The sequence below is a fragment of the Temnothorax longispinosus genome, chromosome 7 (assembly GCF_030848805.1).
Source record: "Temnothorax longispinosus isolate EJ_2023e chromosome 7, Tlon_JGU_v1, whole genome shotgun sequence".
NCBI classification, from domain to species: domain Eukaryota; kingdom Metazoa; phylum Arthropoda; class Insecta; order Hymenoptera; family Formicidae; genus Temnothorax; species Temnothorax longispinosus.
In genome coordinates this window covers 14,359,305-14,382,270 of record NC_092364.1, presented here as the reverse complement: position 1 = coordinate 14,382,270, position 22,966 = coordinate 14,359,305, and the positions used below count along the sequence as shown (strand labels likewise).

General features: G+C 41.3%; 1 protein-coding gene and 1 pseudogene across 1 annotated transcript in view; one reads left to right on the top strand and one right to left on the bottom strand.

Moving 5' to 3' along the window:
• Positions 1 to 22,966, bottom strand: part of LOC139816837 (discoidin domain-containing receptor 2) — a 194,176-nt gene that overhangs the window by 123,783 nt on the left and 47,427 nt on the right. The window lies entirely within an intron of this gene.
• LOC139816839 (protein FAM50 homolog) lies at positions 8,405 to 10,786 on the top strand (annotated as a pseudogene).

The window sequence follows — 22,966 nt, the reverse complement described above, 5'->3', positions numbered from 1 at the left end:
CGATCCCCGCACGTTAACCGTATGTTAATCCAAACGGATCCTGTAACTATCTTAAATTCGTTATTGGAGAACTGGCCCGGGCAATACGTCGTTTGTGTTCCAATTAGCTTTGATTTGAAATCGTTATCGGTCTATGCATCATGCATACGCGCGCGCACGAAGGTAAATTCCGCCAAGTGTGCACTTGGCTTCTATCGTATTGATTATTACGTTTTCGTGCTGTTCGCGCGCCGCGCCGAGACGATTTCCGATTTCAGCGCGTCGAGAACTTTTCTCCAGCCGCGAGAACGCGCGAGCGCGTCTTTTTCGATCGGGAAACGAAAACGAAACGTAGAACGACGGCAAAAATAGCAGGAAAAACGGTAGAAGTAGGTCAATCGTGGGTCGGGAATGAGCCTCGCACAATTTTGCTCAGTATTTCGTTGGCGTCGAACATGGGAATTTCCGATTCGACGATATCGTTCCGGACGGTCAAACAGTATCTGCACCTCGGCGAAAAGTCGGCCGAGTTAGCGAGCAATCGGTTCCCGCGGGCAGGAAGGGGGGAGGGAGAAGGCGGAAAAATAAAAAGGATCGGTCTGAGAGTACATTGTTTTTCCGGTACGGTTATTTCCTCTCAAAATTCCGGAGCGTAAGATAGAATTCGAGAAATCTCTTCCCCGGTTTTATTCGCCCCGGTTCTGATTTTACAGCGCAGCTACCGGAAGCGAAACGATCATAAGAAAGCAGGTCGAATGCCTAGCAGGTGAAATCGAAAATCAGTTTTACGCTGCGGCGATCAGCGATTCTACGGCGGTTGTCGATCTCGGGGATTTTCCCAGACGCGCCGACATCATTTCTGTCGGTTCGTAACTCCGATCGTAATTCCGGTAGTTAAAACTCGCTCGCGGAACTGGCAGTTCGTTTGTTTGAGAAAGAAAGGGACGGTGAAATCAGAATGTAAATCAGATAAGATGGATTTGACGTTATTTTTTACCCATTAAAACCGTCACTGGTGTTAGACGTTAGTAAATTTTGATTGTCCATCCCATATACTCAATGCTCTTTTCTTCCAGTTTGTTTCTATGCGAGACAGCTTTCGTCTTCGGACATATTTATGCAAGAACTCGGCACCCTTTAATTAAACTATTAATTAAATTATTTGTCCATAATTCTACACTAGAAATTGATGAATGTTTACGTTATAGTTATTCATCACAATCAATATTTAAGAATAAAAACATCAATGCATTTTGTTACAAGGATCATAAAAGACTAAATAGATAAATTAAATTATATTATGCACTTGCAGATGCTATATAAAATTATTTTCTAGCTTCTTATAAAACATATTTCGAATTTATATTTATAATTAATTTTTTTGTCAAATTCAAAGAAAGATGACGCGCTTTTGTTTATCCCAGTTATTAACACTAATTGATTATCCCATTTACCGGCAACAATCATTTTGAATTCGACAACGTTCTTTCATGCTTCCGTGATGGATGTTCCATTCTTCGGCACGCCCGCGATTCCCTCCGTCCAGGGATAATCGCGGGGTGGAAAAGGGTGAGAACGTGAAATGGATGAAGTAAGCGGTCGGGAGGAGAGGATGGATGGAATCTGGAAGTAGGGCAGGACCAAATCGGAAATCAGGTTTACACGACCGTTCAACGTTTTTACAATCCCGGGGAAAACGCGGGGATTCCCGCCCGGCTGTCGCTATCGTTCCGGTTGGCTACAGCGGATCTACGCCGTTGAAAAGTCGACCGGCAGCTTCCACGGCCATTTCTTCAGCGACGGACAGAGGGGAGGAACGTGATAAGGGACGTTCGGCCGTGGATATAGATCCAGGGGATTCTCTCGAAACGGTTATTTCCCCGTTCATTAACTTTTACGGACTTCGTCCTCGAGCGAGTTCTCACTTCTCGCCCCGATGTTTCTACGACGACGGTTGCTTCGCGATTTTCAATGGCGTGCGACCTCATTACCGAAACGGCGCTCATTACCGTTGTAAGCGCCGGCGGATAGGCGGTGGGACGAGCCAGAGGGACGCAAAGAGGAGCGTGCCGGCTACCAGGATTGGCGAGTTTTGTCACAATGTTACACACCGGGGTAGTCCCCATAAAAAGGACCGCTCGCTTAATGACCACGAGTTATTCAGCTGCACATATAATCGTTCGAGCGACTGCAGGATGGAAAGAGCAGGGTGGCACGGGAGGGATCATTGAATCCGAGAATGCCGAGGATCCTTCGACGCGGACGAAGTTTCACGAACCGCTTTGAATAAGAGACGGGAAAAGTCCGACGATAATGTATCTCGATTTGTACGCGTCTGGCTCTAGAGTGACGTTCCTAACGCGCGGAGATGTTCGAGCGACGCACAAAATGGTCGCCACGCGAAAAGGGGGAGGGGGAGGAGGGGAGGAAAGGTCTGCTTTATACGGCAATGAATACGGGAGCAGGCGGATAATTAAGCGGGTGTTTAAATCTTTAAATGCCGCCGGCGCGATATCTTCATTACGTTAGTCGCGTACACGGGTATGTCTATTTTGGATGAGCGCGCGACCTACACCGTTTTCCCGTTACTTCATCTGGTATAACACAGTAGAATAAAATTTATCGTCAGCGGCGTGCACATCAACAAATTTTCATTTAGCTGACGCGTATCAAGCTTGCGCAACAACGTGCATCACGGTCCCGTCTGCGGGATGTATATATAAAAGCTTCGCGCTCGGTATATATTAAATACAAAGTTCGCGGCACGTATCGCGGAATATAAAAGCAGTAATTTTACCACAGGTTGTAAACATATTTTATTACAGTTTAAAAAAAAAATTAATATTAGTTAAACGCTTAAGTAGAAAATATTTTGTGAACTAACCGACAAAAGTTAAGATGAAACGCCTTACATTTTCCTTCGTTTAATGATAAGAAAATAGTCTCGAGATGACGAAGACCTCTTCTCTTTCATTCTGGCCCTTACTGTCGTATCATTCTAAAAAAAGATCCAATCGATCTTCGCGTGTCGAAGGTCTCTTCCCCCGCGTGGAAAGAATCTTATCGGCGACATGCCGAACGTCTCGTGTAATTCGAGGGGGCATATCGATAATCAAGAGCCCGAGCCTGGGGAAGAGATTAAACATCAGGTACACGTGCAAGGACCCGAGAGAGAATGGCATTTGGCGGAACTTCTCTCAACAATGCTGCTCTCCCTTTCTCGTCTTCGCTTGCCGCTGCTCTCCGTTCGCTCCGAGCGTCAGCGCGTCCTCCTCCGTGTTAAATAACAATGGGATCGCGCAAGTGGGACTACTCGAAAACATTTGCCCGGTTCCTCGTCCCTCCTTTTGTCGCGATTCATTCGGGCTTCCGCATAATGACGCCTCGCGTCTACGGAGCAGCCACGTAGTTCGCATTCACGAAGGGTGAAAAAGGACGCGCGCCGCCATGCCATGCCGTGCCGTGCCACGTCGCCTTCCGTCCTCTTCCTCTTCCGGCGATTTAATTGTTGCGCTAACATTTGCCTCGCGGGTATCGACTCAGCTGTGCAGCAGAAACGTCGTCACGTAAATAATACAATTACGGCCAAGGTAACGGCGTATCGATTCGTAGTCGTCTCGTCGAGAGCTAACCAGGTTCTTTCGGTCGTTTCGTGTCTGCCGTCGATTTGGGCGAAACATTCAATTTGATGAAATTTGTCTTGCCTGTTAGGAATATTACTACTTACGTCAAGGGGGAATTGTGCGTTACATATTTAATACGATGAAATGAATACATTTCGCTTTTCTAGTCGAACACATTAAACTTTCAGAGATCAATTAGGCTTTTTTGCCATTACATAAAAAAGGTCAATCTAATTCCATCAATAGTAATGAAGTAAATATTAATTTACTGTATGTAGCTTACTAATTAACTCCGAAATTAATGCTGGTGACATAATGTTGATTTAAGATAAATAATTTGTATGACATTATAAATGCAAAGTCTATGAATACCATCATATTTGTTTGGTAATAATGAAAAATTTGTTCATTAGCCTCAGGTTGACCCACGCGAGGGCTAATATGCCGTAAAGCCAGTTTACCTAGACCAAATTTGCATTCGCGTATATTATGTTCATAGGTTACGGTTGCTGCATTGTAAAATCAAAATACGGCCGTGCTATTATGCATAATTTCGGGGGAATATTTCACGGTGGACTCGCCCGCGTCCAAAATTTGACGAAGATTTTTCCTTTTATCGCGAAAAAGCGGAGAGAAAGGATCTTTGCATCGTTGGGTGGCGCATCGTTGAATAATACCTCTCGCGATTATTCGTAAACGATCGTATAATCGCGAGGCGGGTGATCGCTTCCGCAAGACTTCGCGTCTGAATACCCGACGGCTACGCCCATGGCTCAGTACACATGCCTACATGTATGCGGTCCGGTATACGGTCGAATAAACCGGGGAAGAGTTTGTGCAAGCCGGTCTCTCATTAGGTTAGAGCAAATTAGCACGCGAACCCAAACACACACACACACACACACGACACACACCACCGGGTTAGCCCCCCCCGCACACGACCTCGCCGAGCCAACTCGCGACCTCTCCGGGGAGACGTTCCGTTTCGAGATTGATTATCCCCTATCGGCTAGTGTGTGCAGCGCGTTTCCTCTCCCGGTCGAAACTTAGCGGGGCCCGGTATCGATAATGCGGAGAGAACAACCGGCGCGGCGACGGCGGCGGCGGCGGTGGGCACAGGCGGTTCTGGTTTCGGATAGAACAGGAAGTGTAGAGAGACCGTAAATTTTCCCTCGGTCGGATCATAGACCGCGCTGCAAGGATATACAAAGCGGGGCATACCAGGTCGGATAAGCTTTTGTGGCGGGCGCGCGCGGTCGATCAATCGGCGACGACTATTCCCATAAGACGCGCCTCCTCTCTTCCCCTTCTCTTCCGTTCTTCCGCAAAGTTTCAGACAGTTTGTTTAACTTGCCGTCGCGAAGGTCTCGCGTTATTGAAGCAGGAGCGAGACCGGGAGAGCTTTACCAGTTATGCGGTAATTACTTTCCGCGATATTGTCATCGGTTTTGCGCTTTATTAAATAAACAGCTTATTGTACATGGTGTAAACCTTTACGAGATTTTATTGCGAGAGAGCCAACCCGAGAGCTACCTTTCGCGCTAACCGGTTCCCTTTTCCGCCGCGACGCGCGTTATTATTCACCCGGAGTCCTCCGCGGTACAATCAAGTTATTCGCGAGTAAAACAAATCTCACGACTTCACATTTCTGAGAAGATGCTCTAGAAAAAAAGAGCGGGGGAAAAGAGGAAACTTCGCCTTTATTGCGTACCGCTCGACTGGACAGGATAGAAAGTAATACGAGAAAGCAACGACAAAGGGAGACGGATAATTGCCCGGGAGGGATACGCAGGAATTCTTCCTCCGCCTTTCGAAAACCTTATGCGACTGTATGTAATTTCGAGAGAGCGGCATAAACGTTGGTGGAAAAACTAATGCTCGTCGTGAGAAACATGTACCGCGGAAGATGACGTTGATAAGTCGCGAGAGAGAGAAAGAGGCGTACTCCGAGAATAGCGAGTGGGCGGGAAGATTGCGATGAAGGAAAAGGGGGAACGCTCGAAAAGGGGCCGAAGACCATCAAATCAGATTTCCAAAGCTCAGTTAATGTATACGATTTCCAAGGGGCGAATTACCGGGCAAAAAGCGAAGGACGTGGGGCGCGAGGGAAAACGGCTTCCCGCGACTGAGATCGACCACATAACTTTGAGATTAATTAAATTTAAGCGCTGTTAAAAGGATTAATTAGTAGTACGTACTTCTGCGAGGACACCGAAGCTCGGCACAGAATTATGCCGAGACGAAAGTTTCGCCGAAGAGGGATGAGTCGACGGTTAAAGTTAGGGGTTCGTTTGCGCGCTGCTCGAAGCTCGGAGACTTCGGACAGTTGATTCCGAGCGAATGGCTCGAGCGTCGTATCAATTGCAACTGTAAATGTTTTGCAAAAGATATCTCGAGGAAAATTAATAACAGCAAGAGCAAAGAGGAAAGACGAAGAAACATATCGCAATTTTGATATTCGAGTTTGCTAATCAAATTCGTGACTTTATTATATTTTTCAACCGAATATCAACCGACTTGAACTTATACTTCAGTGCCATTAATCTCCATGAAAACACTGGCCGCCGAACGTCCGACGCACAGCGTAACGTGATAACAATGAAAATACGCTATATTGCGCGTTGGCTATTGTAGTGTCAACCTATTGTCAATCCGAAGTTCCCAGGTATTATCTTACCAAATATGCTGCCTCGCTGCGAAAGTGATACCGGGCAAGAACCACTCAAACTCGAGTATCTTGTACCTATACCTCGCAGGAGTAACGGCTGAAGTACTCTCTAAAGCCGGGCGGACCAAATGCCGAACGGCTCAGTGTCGGGACAGCCAATTCCAGTCTGTTAAGTATGCTTCGCGGTTTGAGAACTAATACTTGCCGGGTATGTTACTAGCTAACCGGGGCGGGGCGTCTCATCGCGTTACGGGGAAGTTCAATTGCGGAAGGATGCACATTCGTATTCTGGAGGTCGGTTTACGATCCGTAGGACACTGGGAAAGGCTGTTTCAATGCTCGCCCGATCCACCATTTTCTTTCAAGTGCGCGCGAGTTTCACGTATACCTACATATAAAGCTACGAGGGACCCTGGAACCTTCTTAAAATCTATTTTTGCAGAATCCGCGGGCGGAGAGGCAATAACGCGCGCGAATGGGATATAAAATATTATTCCGAAATTATGCAGGTTAGCCCTCTTACTACGGCGAAAGATTACTTCAATTTTTTGAATCCATCGCGCGACGGAAAAGCCGAGCGCCGTGATTAATTCACGAGCTCGCAAAGAGCTCTACAAAGGTGGGCCCTTTTATCTCTGTCCAAACGTGGAGCGGCCAATTCGTGCGTGCCTTCGTGAAAAAGAAAAGAAATGCTATCTCGTTCAGGGAAGCGTTTAGCGCGACGTGCGTTTTAAAATAGGGGACAATGGCCTCGCTAATCGCTTAAAACGGTGAACACTGCGAACACGGAAAATCTACCCGGAATATCAATAATAGACATCGATGGTACTCGATTGCCTTTAGTTACCTATTATTTGCACGGTACGAGCGAAAGGAGCGAGCGCGAGAGAGGTCCTCCGGCGGATCGCTTTCGAGGCACGTCTCGGAAATTTTCATCCCCGCTGTTTACTTAGCTCGCGTCGGGGGAAAAAGGAGGGAACTTCCGATTGTGTAGACTTTCTCACGACTCGACGGAAAGTCTCTCATCGCGGTTCTCATCGTCCACCCCATTTTCCCGACCCGCCGCCGATTCGCCGTACGCGCATTCTTGTTTCTTGCCGTTCGCCGTTGCTCTGCCGGAATAGTAAATAAGAATGGACTCGCATCCTTTTCGCTCGTATAACGTTCATTTTGCCGGGGAATGCCGGGAATGGCGTTCGAGAAGGAGAATGCGGAGACAGCGAGAAGGAGAACGAAATAGAAGGGAGGTGGGGGGAGGGTGCTCAGCGACGTGAAAGAGAGCGAAAGAGTGAGCGGTGTGGCCCAAGACAGCGGGACATTGTTCAAATTGCGGAGAGTGGAGACATCGATCACCGTGGTGCCGCCGCAGCTGAGCCCTCGGGGACAGACACAAGCGACCTATCCATCCCCCTCGAATCTCTTCTTCCTCTGCCGGTACTCTCGCCATCTCTCTCACCTTCATTTCTTCACCTTTTGTTCCGTGCGAAAAGACAAGATTCCCTTTTCACCAGATTGTTGCACGTTAAAAAATCTGTTTCGTTTGAATCGCCGAATTTTTGGAATTTTATTACACCAAGTAACTTAGGATATATCAATTAACTTGTCTGTCTTTTATTACGTGTGTTTCTATTTGGGCTACTGATGCACGTTTATTTATTTTCGTGCAATTTGTAATTATTGCATTATCATTATAATAAAAAACTTCCGGCAAATGCGTATTTTATAAGCATTATAAAAGATTAATTTTTTTTTAAATAGATAAATTAATATAATATGCACTTGCAGATACTTTATAAAATTATTTTGTAACATAATCAAGAGACACGGTAGTGTCTCGCGCCAAGTACACGCGAAGCGAGACCGCACCGTGACTCTTTTACGCGACGCGACGGGTTGCGAGTATACGAGATGTTGAGATCTCGATAACGAGTGAACGGATCAAGTTCTAATTAGGCTTGATCGATAGCTTGGGGTCCAATTAGGGGGGGGTTTCTCTTATAATATTCCGCTACGTGCCCTACGAGCGGAGATATTGCGACGCAAAGTCCAAATGTCAAAAATTTTTTTTAAGATACTTTCTACGTCAACCGCTCTCATTCATTATAACATACATGTAACAAACAGAGAACGTCACTTTCACTTTTTTCGACACTGGCGGCTAGCAGCGTTAGTATCGCAGTGCAGTGCAGTGCAGTGCAGTGCAGACAGTGCGTTCGTTTAGCGCGCTGTCAGAGTGTCAGTCAGTTCATCAGTTATAACCTATCTCGAGAGAGACACGGTAGTACGCGCGGAGCGAGACCGACCGTGACTCTTTACGCGACGCGACGATTAATTCAAGGTAATTGTTTTATGTAATTATCCTATAATTATCTTATTCTATATATTACTGTTATACTTGTACTATTTTATTTACTGTTTATACTACGTTTACGTGAGTGTTTATACATACAGGTTAATAACCTATTATATTATTTTTTATATTGACAGCAGGGAGCTGATACTGAGATCAAGGAGCCTGTTCACACGAGGCGTTTCTGCCGCGCGATTGCGGCCGCGCGTTAACGTTTGCACGAGCCGCACGCTGTCGCGAGGTATAAGGTGCGACAACGCGCGCATACGCGCGTACGCGAAACGGCAGTAACACCGTAATCGTGCCGGCGATATACTGAATTGAAAATTGAATTGCTTCGTGCTTATCCCGAGATTTCGTATCCCTACATCGTGTTACCACCGCTGCCGGAAAAGAAGGTTCTCTACGCTTGGCAGAAAGTGACGACTGACACGTTCGATCCCGACTTCGTTGATCGCAGAAGAGCTGGACTCGAGGTACGTTTCCGATTTGCAATTATAACAGTATCGTGCGATGAATGTTGTACCCAATTATAACCTCAAATGAAGTTGTGCACGTTGCTAGTATTCTGATTATACAATACATTTTTACTTTGTAGAGGTATTACATATTGACAGCAGAGAGCTGATACCGAGGAGATCAAGGAGCCTGTTCACAGGTATATATTGACGGCAGGGAGCTGATGCCGAGGAGATCAATCCCGTTTACACGCGAAGGAATTATCGAAAGGGACGAGGAGGAAAATAAACTTAGGGAAGAATTGAGACAAGAATGGGGTAGAAAGCAGAACGCGTTGAAGGAAGAAGAAATTGAGATCACATTCAGTTATTGGGATGGATCTGACCATCGGCGGAGTGTTATAATGAAGAAAGGTGAATTTCTCAGTGGTTTAGAGAACGTTTAAGTTATTAAAATACTCCAGTGTCACTTTTGGAGTAACATTGGCATGATATATAATGTTCTGCTGCATAAATTAAATTTTTACACACAGGTAATTCTATCTATTAGGTTCTTCAGAGATGTTTAGAAGTTCTGAGGCGTGAATTCAGCGAGCTTAAAACAGTAATGGCAGATCAGTTAATGTATGTCAAGGAGAATCTTATATTACCGCACCATTATACGTTTTACTGCAACTATAACTAATTTTATTGTAACTAAGGTAAATATACTAAATGATAAAACTTATGAAGCAATATCACAATGTTGGCATGTTATTTTAATGTATGTAATATTGCGATTAGGCACGAGGAAAGAGCGGGCCTCTGTTCACATTTGACGTTCACGATGATATTCGTATTAAGCACGATGCTTCTGTCGAAACCGAGGAATCACATGTCGGAAAAGTTTTACTTAGGTATTTATTATTAAAAGAATACTTTGTATAATTCTCTTTTATGTTTTTCTCATTAGATCATGGTACGAGAAGAACAAACACATTTTTCCAGCGAGTAGATGGGAACCTTTTGATCCAACGAAAAGTTACGACAAGTATACAGTGTCGGATAAAAATAGGAAGAAAGCTAAAATCTGATCTTAGATTCAACGAATTGTCCAATTTTGTTTAAAGGATTCAGATTCAAGGACTGTAAATATTATAACCAGATAAATAACTTTGTTTCATCGTACAATTGATTCATTATAAAACAGCTGATTATATATATATTATAATCTATTTTATAATTAATATATATTAGCTACATTGTATTTTTAAGGACTGTGATTTTAATTCATTCAGTTATGTGATAATATTTAATTCATTTACTCGATTATGTAGCTCTACTAAATAGTTAAGTTTTCGCAAACATTTGGAGGAAAAATAAAAATACATGAATAGTTTAATGACTTGAATATAATAATTACAATATGAAAATACAAAACCATACTTTAATTCATTCCGATAACAATCAGAAACAGTATTAAAATATTAATCCATGATCAGATCCTCTAACAGAAATCTATTTACAAATATTAGATGTATCATCTCTTGTCATTTCTTGAACATAACTGTACAAAAATAAATATATACAATTATATCGATTATAATCACGTATTAATATTCATAGGTTTGATACAAGTTGGATCCATGTATGTAATATTTTCGGGAAAATGGTCCATTATAATAAACTTTTTCTTAGTCGATCTGTTCAAGCAGTCAAGGAATCCGAACCAATAAATAACTAGTCCAGACCCGAATCTGTTCCAGTAGTTTCCAGTTTCGCACCGTTTTATATTCTTCATGTGTTTTTAATACATAAATAATTACTTATTTGAAAATTTAATAATTAGTGGATAAGGAATAATCACATTGTCAGGTAAATTTTTTATTTAAAAAATAATTGGTTTAATATAAATAATTTAATTATTGCAGATAAACATGATTTAAAAAACATGTTAATGTTATATATATGTATATATACGATATATATGTGTATTTATATCCACTTAACATAGAGAATTGCAAGAATAACATTAAATATAATAAATACGTATTTAATCAATACATATTTAATAAATTTCAAAAATAGGAGACAATGTTCTATATTATAACTATTATTACATTTAATGTTATAGCGATTCTCTATATAATACGAATATAAATACACATATATGTATATTTGTAAAAAATAAAAGGTTTTATATATATGTATATATATATAAATTTAATAAAAATTTAATTAGTTGTTATTGTCAATTTGTAAATAATTAAAAAATAAAAAATGGACATTTTTTGCCGATACTTGCTTATCACTACAAAATGCATGATATCAGTACAAAATTACCTTTTTCAAAAAAGGTAAAAAAAGGCGCCAAGTACACGCGCAATGTATGTTGTAAATCTAAAAATCTAAAATGGTAGTAGCTTTATTTTTTTCTAACAAAATAATTCACAAAATTTCGTTACCTAACTCAACCCAAGTGATGATATATGTATAGTAGCTTTATTTCTCCCTAACAAAATAATTCACAAAATTGCGTTACCTAATTCAACCTAAGTGATACGTATTTCAAAAAAAGATGTGAAATCTTTAAATTGCGCCAATTGCAAAGAGAATATATACACTTTGAAAAATAATTTTGCAACTACTTTTAAAAAATGAAACAAAATTGTGTTACCTAACTCAGCCCAAGTGGTATGTATCTTTGTATTCCTGAGAGTCTTTCTATCAACCCAAGTGGTAGTAGTTTTAATTCTCCTTGATAAAATTATAATATTACAAAGAATTATTTTAATCACAAAGAATTAAAGAGGTAACATTATAAAATAAAAATATTTAATTAAAATAAAATAAATAAATTTTTCTTGTAAAAAACTTGGCGCTGCTTTTTTAAGGTTTAGAACCTTGGAACAAGACTTTCGTATGGCAACGTAGTGTAACGAAACGTGGGTCAACGCACAAGAAACGTATCGGTTACGGCGTTAAGCGTCGTCTACAATGGCAGCAGGAGTATGCAGTAAGACGTAAACAGTAAGCTATTCTATTGACCAATCACAGTCGATTATTCTTGAATTGTAAAAATCCCATTAGTCAATAACTTACTGCTTACGTCTTACTGTATACTCCTGCTGCCATTGTAGATGACGCTTTATACGTCAATACGTTTCTTGTGCGTTGATCTACGTTACATTACCATACGAAAATTTTATGCGGAGGCTCTAACCGATACGTTTCTTGTGCGTTAATCCACGTTACGTTACGCTACGCTATCATACGAGAGTCTTGTGCGGAGGCTCTTATCCAGACAAATTTGCATAGCGCATAAACATAAGCGTAAGAAATTGATTGGTTTACATGTATATGTGCAAAAGGAAATAGACCAATCCATCTCTTTATGCATATGCTTATGCACCTATGCAAGTTTGTCTGGGTTGACCTTAAAAAAGCAGCGCCAAGTTTTTTACAAGAAAAATTTATTTATTTTATTTTAATTAAATATTTTTATTTTATAATGTTACCTCTTTAATTCTTTGTGATTAAAATAATTCTTTGTAATATTATAATTTTATCAAGGAGAATTAAAACTACTACCACTTGGGTTGATAGAAAGACTCTCAGGAATACAAAGATACATACCACTTGGGCTGAGTTAGGTAACACAATTTTGTTTCATTTTTTAAAAGTAGTTGCAAAATTATTTTTCAAAGTGTATATATTCTCTTTGCAATTGGCGCAATTTAAAGATTTCACATCTTTTTTTGAAATACGTATCACTTAGGTTGAATTAGGTAACGCAATTTTGTGAATTATTTTGTTAGGGAGAAATAAAGCTACTATACATATATCATCACTTGGGTTGAGTTAGGTAACGAAATTTTGTGATATTTATAGCTTCTTATTATAAAACATATATTTCGAATTCATATTTATAATTGCTTAAATTAATTAAAGACTTTTCTTAAATTAATTTAATATACAGACAACTTGTATTTGTTTCATATACGACTCTTTATATACGGTATATATTTTTTTTAGCTATCAGTTGTATTTAAGGACGTTCTCTCGTCCTTATACTAGAGAAAATCGATTTTCTTAGGATTTTCTTGAAACTGTGAATATACGTTAATTTAGGTGTGTTTTATGCGTGGTATAAATTTCAGTACCTCTTCCGGTATAAAAAATAAAGATACTGAGCCTCAAAGTTTAAAAAAAAATTTTAAATTTATTTTTTTTTTAGTTTTGGGATTTTTTCCTTATAGAACTCGACGAGAGGAGCAACTTTGGTCCTCTTGGCCAACCTCGTATCTCTTACCGTTTGGCCTGGAAAACCTTTTCATTAGTAAAAGTTGAAACTTTTAGGCTCAGTATCTTGATTTTTTATACCGGAAGAGATACTGAAATTTATACCACGCATAAAGCACACCTAAATTAACGTATATTCACAGTTTCAAGAAAATCCTAAGAAAATCGGTTTTCTCTAGTATAAGGACGAGAGAACGTCCTTAACTTCTTAACTACTGTCAATGATTCTTGAGAGGATTACTCTTTTAGAACATAATATAAACTGCTCTCTTCCCTTCTCGGTCTTTTTGCTTTCCTCCTCTTCTTTCGCCCACGATCCCGTCTGTTAAAGCGATGCTCTGGAAAACGCCACGTTGATGCCTAAAAAACAGCCATCCTTGTCTCGCCATGATCGACCTTAAGCACCGTTTCTGAACTTTCGTTTAGGTACGTATAGCCACCGTCGAATCGATACACCCCGTATTCGGGGGGTCAGTCGATATTCACGGGAGATCAAGCGGCGAAATTCGTAGGGCAGGAAGATTTACGGGCGAAGGGCGGAGAGAGCCGCGGATCAGGCCGACTCTTCCGGGATGTGCGAGTTAAACTTTTATTTCCGGTGAGTTTGCATGCGCGACGCGACGCGACACGATGGCGGCACTTCGCTATCATGCCGGGTTTGGATTATATACTCGTGTATTTTTGACCTGTATACGTCGCGCGACTGCCAGAAATGGAAATCTCGTCGCGCGCTATCCAAATTTTCACAGCTTGCAGATTCTATATTTGTAGATCCAATTTATTAACTGTAAATTATAAAAATCGAAGCACCTATCGGCACGAGCATTCCGTTCACGTATCGATACGAAAGTGAAAACGCTCTCTCGAAGGAAAAAAATATATCCCGGTATTCGATACCGTCAACTTAAAGTGGAATCGATGTCTGGAGCCATCGATCACGCCGACTAATCCAACTTGAGAATATGCGTCACGTTAGCCATCTCGCCCGCGGAGTCGTGTGTCACGGCGCTCGATTCCTGCAAATCCCAGATAGGTATAAGTGGCACGGCAAAAAAAGCTTGACGAGCAGAAACGCAGCCGTGCTGATGCTGATTTGTGCACAAACGGACCCCGCTTTTCGCGATTTCTGCCTGTTCGGCGAGAGGCAAAAAAATCTTGCGTTCGGGGAATGGGCGTCGGCCGGACGAGAGACACACCGCTCTCGCTCTCGTACACATCGCATCGGAATATCCCGAACAGCACGGATAGCACGAGGAGGAACCGGGCCGGCCAGGCCGGAGAGCATCCAATCCTAATAACGTTGAAATTTTTATACGCCGACATGGGCGAATAAATTCTTGGATCGCGGCCCAGTGCAGCGGCCCGACGCGAGATGCGCGCGCGTTCTCCTTCCCCGTTCTCTGATTTATTCGAGATCCATTCCGGTATTTATCTTCCTACTCCGGATACGGCGTCGATTTACTTTCGGCTGAATATTCAAGGGCGCTTTGTGCGCCTCCCGCGATCTTCTCGTTGCCCGGTTATTAGCCGTCCTACTTTCGATCGCGGTCAAGCGCACGGCGAATTATTGATCGGCAATTAGCTTAATTATCGCGAATGATAACTTCCGTAAGGTACTCGAGCCGTTCCTGATTAATTACGCAAAGCCGCAAGATGCGCCGCTATGAGGATGCAGCGAGCGGTTCTTCTTTGCTATTTGATGTGAAATAAAAGAAAACTTCAAAGGGCGATTGAGCTCTCTCTCTCTCTCTCGGATATATTATTTATTTCATTTCGGCGCCTAGAATCGATCCGTTTCTGACCGTGAACGCGTTCGCTCCGGTTCCTAGATGTCGGGCTATCGAGTGAGATTACGCGGCTACTTCGAGATGCGAGAGTATGTTTGCTCGGTATTCTCGGCACAATGACGCTCAAAAGCGTCTGACAAAGGGCGTACGCATACCTAGAATGAATGGAAACAATGCGACGGAGAGGTAGTCGATGGCGAAGTGAATTGTGGTGGCAACTTATCCGGGAGTTTACGCCCAATGCACCACGCCACACTCGCATTTCGGAAAGTTTAAAAGCGAATCCAAGTCCTCCGTCTAGCGAATTTCTCCGTGCCCGTAATTACTCATATCACCGCACCGGTTTTGTCCGGATATATACGTATCGCGTAGAAATACGCCGCTTCGTGGCATTAATTCAGGAATGCGCACAGCGACGAAGTTATTTCTCCTAACTATGCACTGCCCCAAATTCAACGCTTTTCCTTTCGAATGGAAGACATTACAAGAGAAATTATGTCAACGTTGGGATATCAATGTTATTTTGAATTTAAAGTAATCGAAAATCTGAAGGGAATAAAGTTTAACAAAAGAAACAGTTTTATCTTTTCATTTCAAATAGACTGTGCGAAATTTTTTGTTTAGCAAAACAATAATCGTAATTCAAATTATGAAAATACTAAAAATATTGCAAATTACAGAATTGTAAAGAATTATATTCTTGTATCATTTCTAAAAAAGAGATTTAATTCAAGATTAATTTATCAAAGATTATTATATCATTATCGTTAAAGAATATAAACTTCGACAAGGAAATAAACTGAAAAAATAGCCTGTAAAAATTCTACTTTTCACATTTCTATATCTTTGTCTCTTAAAAGTATGCAAATAGTCGAGGTAATTTTTTTTTAATTTTCCATACGGGTCTTTCTTGAGAACGAGACTCGAGAGGAGGAAGAGACAGTTCGTCGTCGTGGTGTAATTTTAATTCCGCTATTCGTGAAACGCCGGATTAGAGCGGCTTAAGGGCGGCTGTTGGCTGCGCAACGCAGATGTTCAGTGCTTACGTTTCGACGCGATGAATATTTAGCTGCGGTGTTTCAAAACGTTAAGACGCCTCGCAGACGAACTACTGAATCCTAAGGTTAACCCTATCTCCACCTACGAGAGCGCGTTTCGCAGCGCGATGTAAAGGAGTACGTTTCCACATTAACGTTCCGACAACGCGGAATTCGCCGCGAACTGCCGTCAGTGCGGACGACGATTGCAGCTTTATACTGCTGATGTTTGCTTTAGTTATGTACCGCGACACTAACTCTAATGACACTATTGCGCGATAACAATGAAAATTTCTGTCATTTCTGATAACGTTAGAATATTGAGAGACGCGTTCAGTTCAGATGTTCATGTTGTAATTTGCAGTTTATTCTTAATCTTTCCTGACTTTTCTACTTCAATCCATTAGGTATAGAAGAGTTTAAGTAGAAATATTAGCGTTATTATGATTACTATGATTAGTGAAATTCTTATTTTGATTAAATTTGCATCGTATAAGGAGAAAGGAGACTTAAATATTTTTTACCTTTTGCAGATAAATATGTTGAATTTTTTAGATCATGTATATTAGGATTAGAATTTTTACTGTTCCCATTTTACAAAAAGAAAAAATTATAACAGATTTCAAAATTCGGGAAACCGATGATTTATTTGTTTGAAAAAACGAGTATGAAGTGAAATTATTCTCTGATAAATGCTTACAAAGTTAGTAAATAATCTAGGACAATCTCTTTTTAATTAAATATGTCGGAAATCCAAGTCATTTGATTTCAATATTAGTCAATAGTGATTTAGACAAGTGATTTTAATTGTGCGCCGCCGAATTTGATCGAAATGCCGCGAGTCGCGACGCGGAAAAAGTCAATGACTCTCCAATCGATCTTCTTGGGAACTGTGACACACGAGTCGGCGAGCCATCGTGGATTTTAATCCGCGGTGTTCAATTAACGAACGCTTGCTGAGCCATGACGCGTCAGCCGTATCATCGCGCGTAACGATTGCTTTCGTTGCGCGACAATGCAGTGCCGTTCGCAAATTGGAAAGCGACGCGCTTCACGCTCACGCGCCGGTGGCCGCGCGGTACGATTAACGCGTTAATTATACAGATCAAGGGACGCTGCGTTGGGTGTATTTTAGGTAATTGGGAGCGCTTGCCGGAATCGTCGCGCGCACCCCCTTACACCGCCGCCGTCACGCCTCTGTAAAGTGTCTGTACACGCACGTGTACGTTTCTCCTGAGCGTCGACGGTAAGAACGGCGACGGAATGACAACACGAAGCGAGATCGAATTGAGGATGTGTTCCCGCATTTTTCTCAACTTCATTTTTCATATCAAGGGTCTATCAACGCAAAGTTGATAGATACTTACTTGTTCAAAGTTATTCTTTTATTCTAGCGATATATTTTAGATATCAGAAATATACGCACGCGAAGGAAGAAAACGAATAATTTGACATTACATATTGAAAAAGAAATTATTATTTGCAAGAAAATGGATTTCTTTGAATTTAGTTTCCTTAATTCAAAGAAGTAGATTCGAGAAAATATTTTAAACTCAAAAAAATGTTTTCTTAAATTTATACTTCTTTGAATTAAAGAAATTAAATTCAAAGAAATCTATTTTTTTTTGCAAATAATAAATTTTTTGTAGAATGTTGAGAAAATCAATCTTATATTTTTCTAATTAATTCTTATCGCGCAAATAACTTAATAAAATATATCACAGCTTCAAGACAAATTAAGTAAATATAAAATCTAAAAGAAAACTGGAGTCTGGACTCTTTACATAACGTGATGCTGACTTTCAAATATGTAAATGATGTAAGACGCACGTGCGAAAGAAAATGTTTCGACGGCTATCAATTTCGAAGATTATCTCGAACAAAGTAGTAACGGCATCCATTTGGCGCAAGAAAGCGTACTACAATAATTTCCGTGTAACGACAGCCAATTCGTTTATCGATCTCCGCGGCGGGCGGTCCCTTTTTACCTGGGATGCAGCGGAAGCGCTCATCCGGCTGGATATCATTTATTTAGAAACACTCGTTCGCTCTCGCACGGCACGGTGTGCCTTTATTATTCACAAGGTCTCGATACACCGGCGAGACAGGACGATACGTTAAGTGATTGGAAATTATATGAAATCGCACGGAGGTGGATGTGTGTAGATTTAACGTGGGCCAACATTCTTCCTCTCCGGCAAAAGTCGATCGAATCGACGCCGCGCGATACGTCGGCGTCGGGACGCCGAGGCCGGAGAAAAAGTTTTCCCTCACGCTATTCGCCGATCCGTTTGTGATTTAGCGCGGATGCAATCACGCGATCCCGCCGGCTTGACGCGGTCGGGCGGCGGCGGTTAGCGAAAGGGTGTAGGTACCCGCCGCCACCTATGACTGCATCCACCTACCGGTTTGTGCCTCGTGGCGGATGACTCTCGTAGACTGGTGTTAGGGATCCATTAGCTAATGGCCGCACCAGCCATCTGCTCGACATAGCTTTTATTCACCCATTGCATCCCTCTCTCGCTCTCTTTCTCCCGCGCGCGAGAGAGCGAGCTCTCTTCATCTTTTTCCCGCCGGTTTACTTCGCCGCGGCTTAGTACGGCCCACTATACGAGCCAATGATTCATTTATTCATATTCTCCTTTTTCCCATCTCTCTTGGACGAACAGCGCGGTCGTTTGTGGACCTACACAATGGTTTTTCCATAGTTTTTAAACAGACGGGAGGGAATGGTCGGGAGAAAAGAAGTCTCCATTTTCGCTCGTATTGTCTATTTGTATTCGCGTTTTCCCACTGTCCGCTCGTTCCTGCTCTTACGAGGTGAATGTTTTCAAGAATCTTATGGCGCTTATGACTATGGCGCAGGCGGGATTCCGCAGAGAAAACCATAGAAAAAGTGTTCGAGTCGACGATCCACTTGGCACAGCCAGTTTGGTCGTTACGCCTTACTTGGCGAGAAGAGTTCGCCCGATTCCCGAGGATAACGAGAGCGGGAGAAACTTCCCGCCGGGTCCGGAAGAAGTCTCGACACGTGAATGCCGGGTACGATGCGGCCTTTAAATATCGCTCCAATTCGCCCGTGCGAGTTTGTACGACCCCAAACGCGTACTGAGTTGCAGTTTCACCGCAAGAGTCTCTCGGCGAAAAGGCCCTTATCCCGGCCGCTTAACGAGGCTCATTATCTCGTCCCGTGACGCGATCGAAGCTTTAGGAACGTCGCGCGTTGATGATATCTAATGGGAATCCAGAATATCGTCGCGGCATCCGCGAGAATTATGCCATCGTGCAACGGATTGAATTACGAGAGGTCGACATTTAATTAGAAACAATTACCCGTTTGCTTATTAATTAAATTTTCATGAAATAATATTCTGTCGAATATAAAAAAAAAATTTATAATTCAGTATCAGAGGTTCACGATTAATAAATCAACTATCAAGAAGTATAACGAGCATAGAGCCGCAACTGGGTTAACCGTGTTAACGTTGAAACATTGTATTTATAAAATAAAACCGAACCTATATAGGTACAATATACGTTTCTGTTATCAAATCATCTTCAGTATAAAATTAATAATGTCAAGGATTAAAAATTAACGGTAAAATATAAACTAACAGATAAAATATAGTTCACATAAACTCGCAACATTAATAAGCGCTAATTACTTCGTTGTTGGAAAGTCGAAGAGTGAATCGAAGAGAAAATCTGAAGATTTCGTTATGGCAAGTAATGTTGTAGAAGGTCGACTTTATGTTATCATAAAACGTTTGGAGAGATGTCAACTAATCTTTTAAAAATCTTATACTATAAAATGGGTGAAAAGAATAATAAAGAAAATGCACTTAGCATTTTTGCAAATTTTTAAAAGATAGAGTCCTACGCACAAAATAGTTGAATTTAAGTCTGTATCCTGCGTTTTACGTACGCGACCTGCGTTCCACGTTCATTATGAGCGCAAATACTACAGATAGTCCGTTGCGAGCGATGTCCTCGGTAATTAAATGGGGTACACTTCACGTGCAAAATGTCATTACAAATTTAGATGAGGTGCGCGTGTGACGACGCATAATTCGCGCTATCGCGGAAAATATAACGCGCGAGCTTTTACGCCATAGTCGTCCTCGTTGTCGTCGTCGTCGTCGTCGTCGTCGTCGTCGTCGTCGTCGTGCCCGTCAAGAGTGACAGAAACACATGAATACATTCGCGGGTAGCAAGAGCCGAAGGAGATGCGCGCGGAATTTAATTTCCGGCCGCTAGTTATCCAAGACCGAGTGTCGTAGAAACGAATACTTATATCTTTACGATGAAGTGTCGCGACTTCCCTTGTAGGATTAATAGCGCCATTGCCCAGCGATACTTAATACAACGTTTCGAAGAGGCGAATCTTATTCCAACAATTTAAACTCTCGCCGGCGCGGCGATGGCTCGACTTTTAATGGACTTCGAACTTACTTTTACGCGCTAATCAATCATAATTTCGAAATCAGCTCAATCTAAAGTTAACGATAAATTAAAGTTTTACTTTGTAATAAATCACCCACGATTTCGCGCGCTTTACACAAACGCAAAATCGAGAGAAGCGACATTCATTTATCGCGTATCAAAGAAAAACTCTTCGCGCGCTTTTCGCCGTGCGTGCACTTTGCAGATGTAGATCGTCATCGTTTTTAATCTTTTCGTATTATCCGTGTTACATTTCCGTGTTTTTCCCCCCAGCCGTCAACGCGCACGTTACAGCAAGAAATTACGCGCGAGCTTGTAAAAAACATTTTCACATAAATTTCTGTGATTACAGCGCGGACAAAAGCGAATGTGATTCGCGTGATTTTATTCAACGGCCGATCGAATCTTCCTGACTGCGCGTCTTTGTTTGATGATCCGGGGGTCCGCTGTTAGGCTTACCGAGGCTTACGGTCGAAAGGGATCCGTACCGGATACTTAAACGTGTGATATATGCGATATATATGCTCGGTGCTACCCACAGGTACTCGCCTGTGTACCTGCTCGCGGGTATACGAGACGAGGAGGCCTCCGCTGGCTCCGCTCTCTACGCATGTTCGCCTACTTTACATCCCGGTGAGTAATGCGCGACGGTCCCGGCATTAAAAGGGCCCAGCAACGTCGGCTTCGTGGCCCGGAGGCCACGGGTATCCCGGCGACCACGTCGTGGAAACCCCGTACGTACACCAGATGATAGACGAGCAGGTATAATGGTAATAATACCCCATTAAAGCGGCTGTTAAAAAAAATCCTGCGGCGCGGGCGTCGACGACGGAGCGATTACGCGAACGAGCGTTCTCGGCGCGCTTTCATGACTCGAATGAGTCTCGCGCGATAGCAAAAATTGCTCCCTGCCAAATTGATATCTTGGATCGGCTATTATCGACGCGACACGTCGAACGAGAGCGTTATTTTTAATCAATATTTTATATGACGTGCCTCATCGCGACGCGTCACGTAAGTTCATGCAGACACGTGTATTACTTTGTATATAGGAACGACATGCAATAGACGGGGAAAAAATATACTTCATGTGGAAGTATCACATCGTAGATTTTTCGTCTTTAGCATTGGGATAAAAATAGCATATGTTACGGCGGGGTTTTCGATAAATCAAATTCAACGATCGAGAGACCCAGATTTTTTTTATGGCCACCTTCGACGTACGAGAGAGGATGCAAGAAGAGCGGTCCATATGGGAATTGCGCATATGATACGAATATGTGATCGGATCATCCGTCGTTTGTCATTTTTATTGTCATATGAGAACTGTGCTAACAAGTGTGTCTTTCATATATACATATATCACAGGATAGTACGTCCCACATTTGTAAAATCTTTATTTATCGTAGATATCTTCTGTGAGAAAGAACGGACTCTCGTAACTCGACGGTCTATGGTTAAATAAATCTTGCGCGCGTTTCTTATGTGCAAAATGTCCCCGTAATCATGATACGATATTTTAAGAATGTATTCTGAAGACTAATTAAGACAGACATTCTAATGCGAAAAAGCTATAAGTTTTCCGAGTTATAAGTGATTGAGATCGGCCAATAGTCACAAAGTGATGTGTCACAAAGTGAAGTGTATTCTATTTAAAGAGCATTATTAAATCTAATAGTTATTTGAAAATAAATTTTTAATTAATGAAAGATTTGGGAAATATATAAAAGTATTCGGAAATATAAAAATCAATTAATAAAAATTGCTATTTATTAAATAATAAAAATTCGCAATTACGATACGATATTTTAAGAATGTATTCTGAAGACTAACTTATAGAACAGAAATTCCAATATAAAAAAACTATAATAGTTTTCTGAGTTATAAGTGATTGAGATCGGCCAACAGTCGCAAAGTGATTAATTATTCTATTTAAAGAGCATTATTAAATCTAATAGTTATTTGAAAATAAATTTTTAACTAATGAAAGATTTGGGAAATATATAAAAGTATTCGGAAATACTAAAAATTAATTAATAAAAATTGCTATTTATTGAATAATAAAAATTTGAAAAGAACTAATAATTCTCTCAATTGAAAGAAAAATACATTTTATTCTTCAAATAGACATTAAATTTAATAATTCTTTTTAAGCGAAGTCTCGTATAATATAAGATTTCCAAAATACACTCAATCGAGCACAAGTTAATCATTATCTTGATCATAAATAAAATTAACAAGTCCATAAAACGAAGCACATAATGCATAATACTATCGAAATTTAAAGTACCAGAAACAGGATATATTCGGAATATTAATTTATTCTGTATATTAATTAAT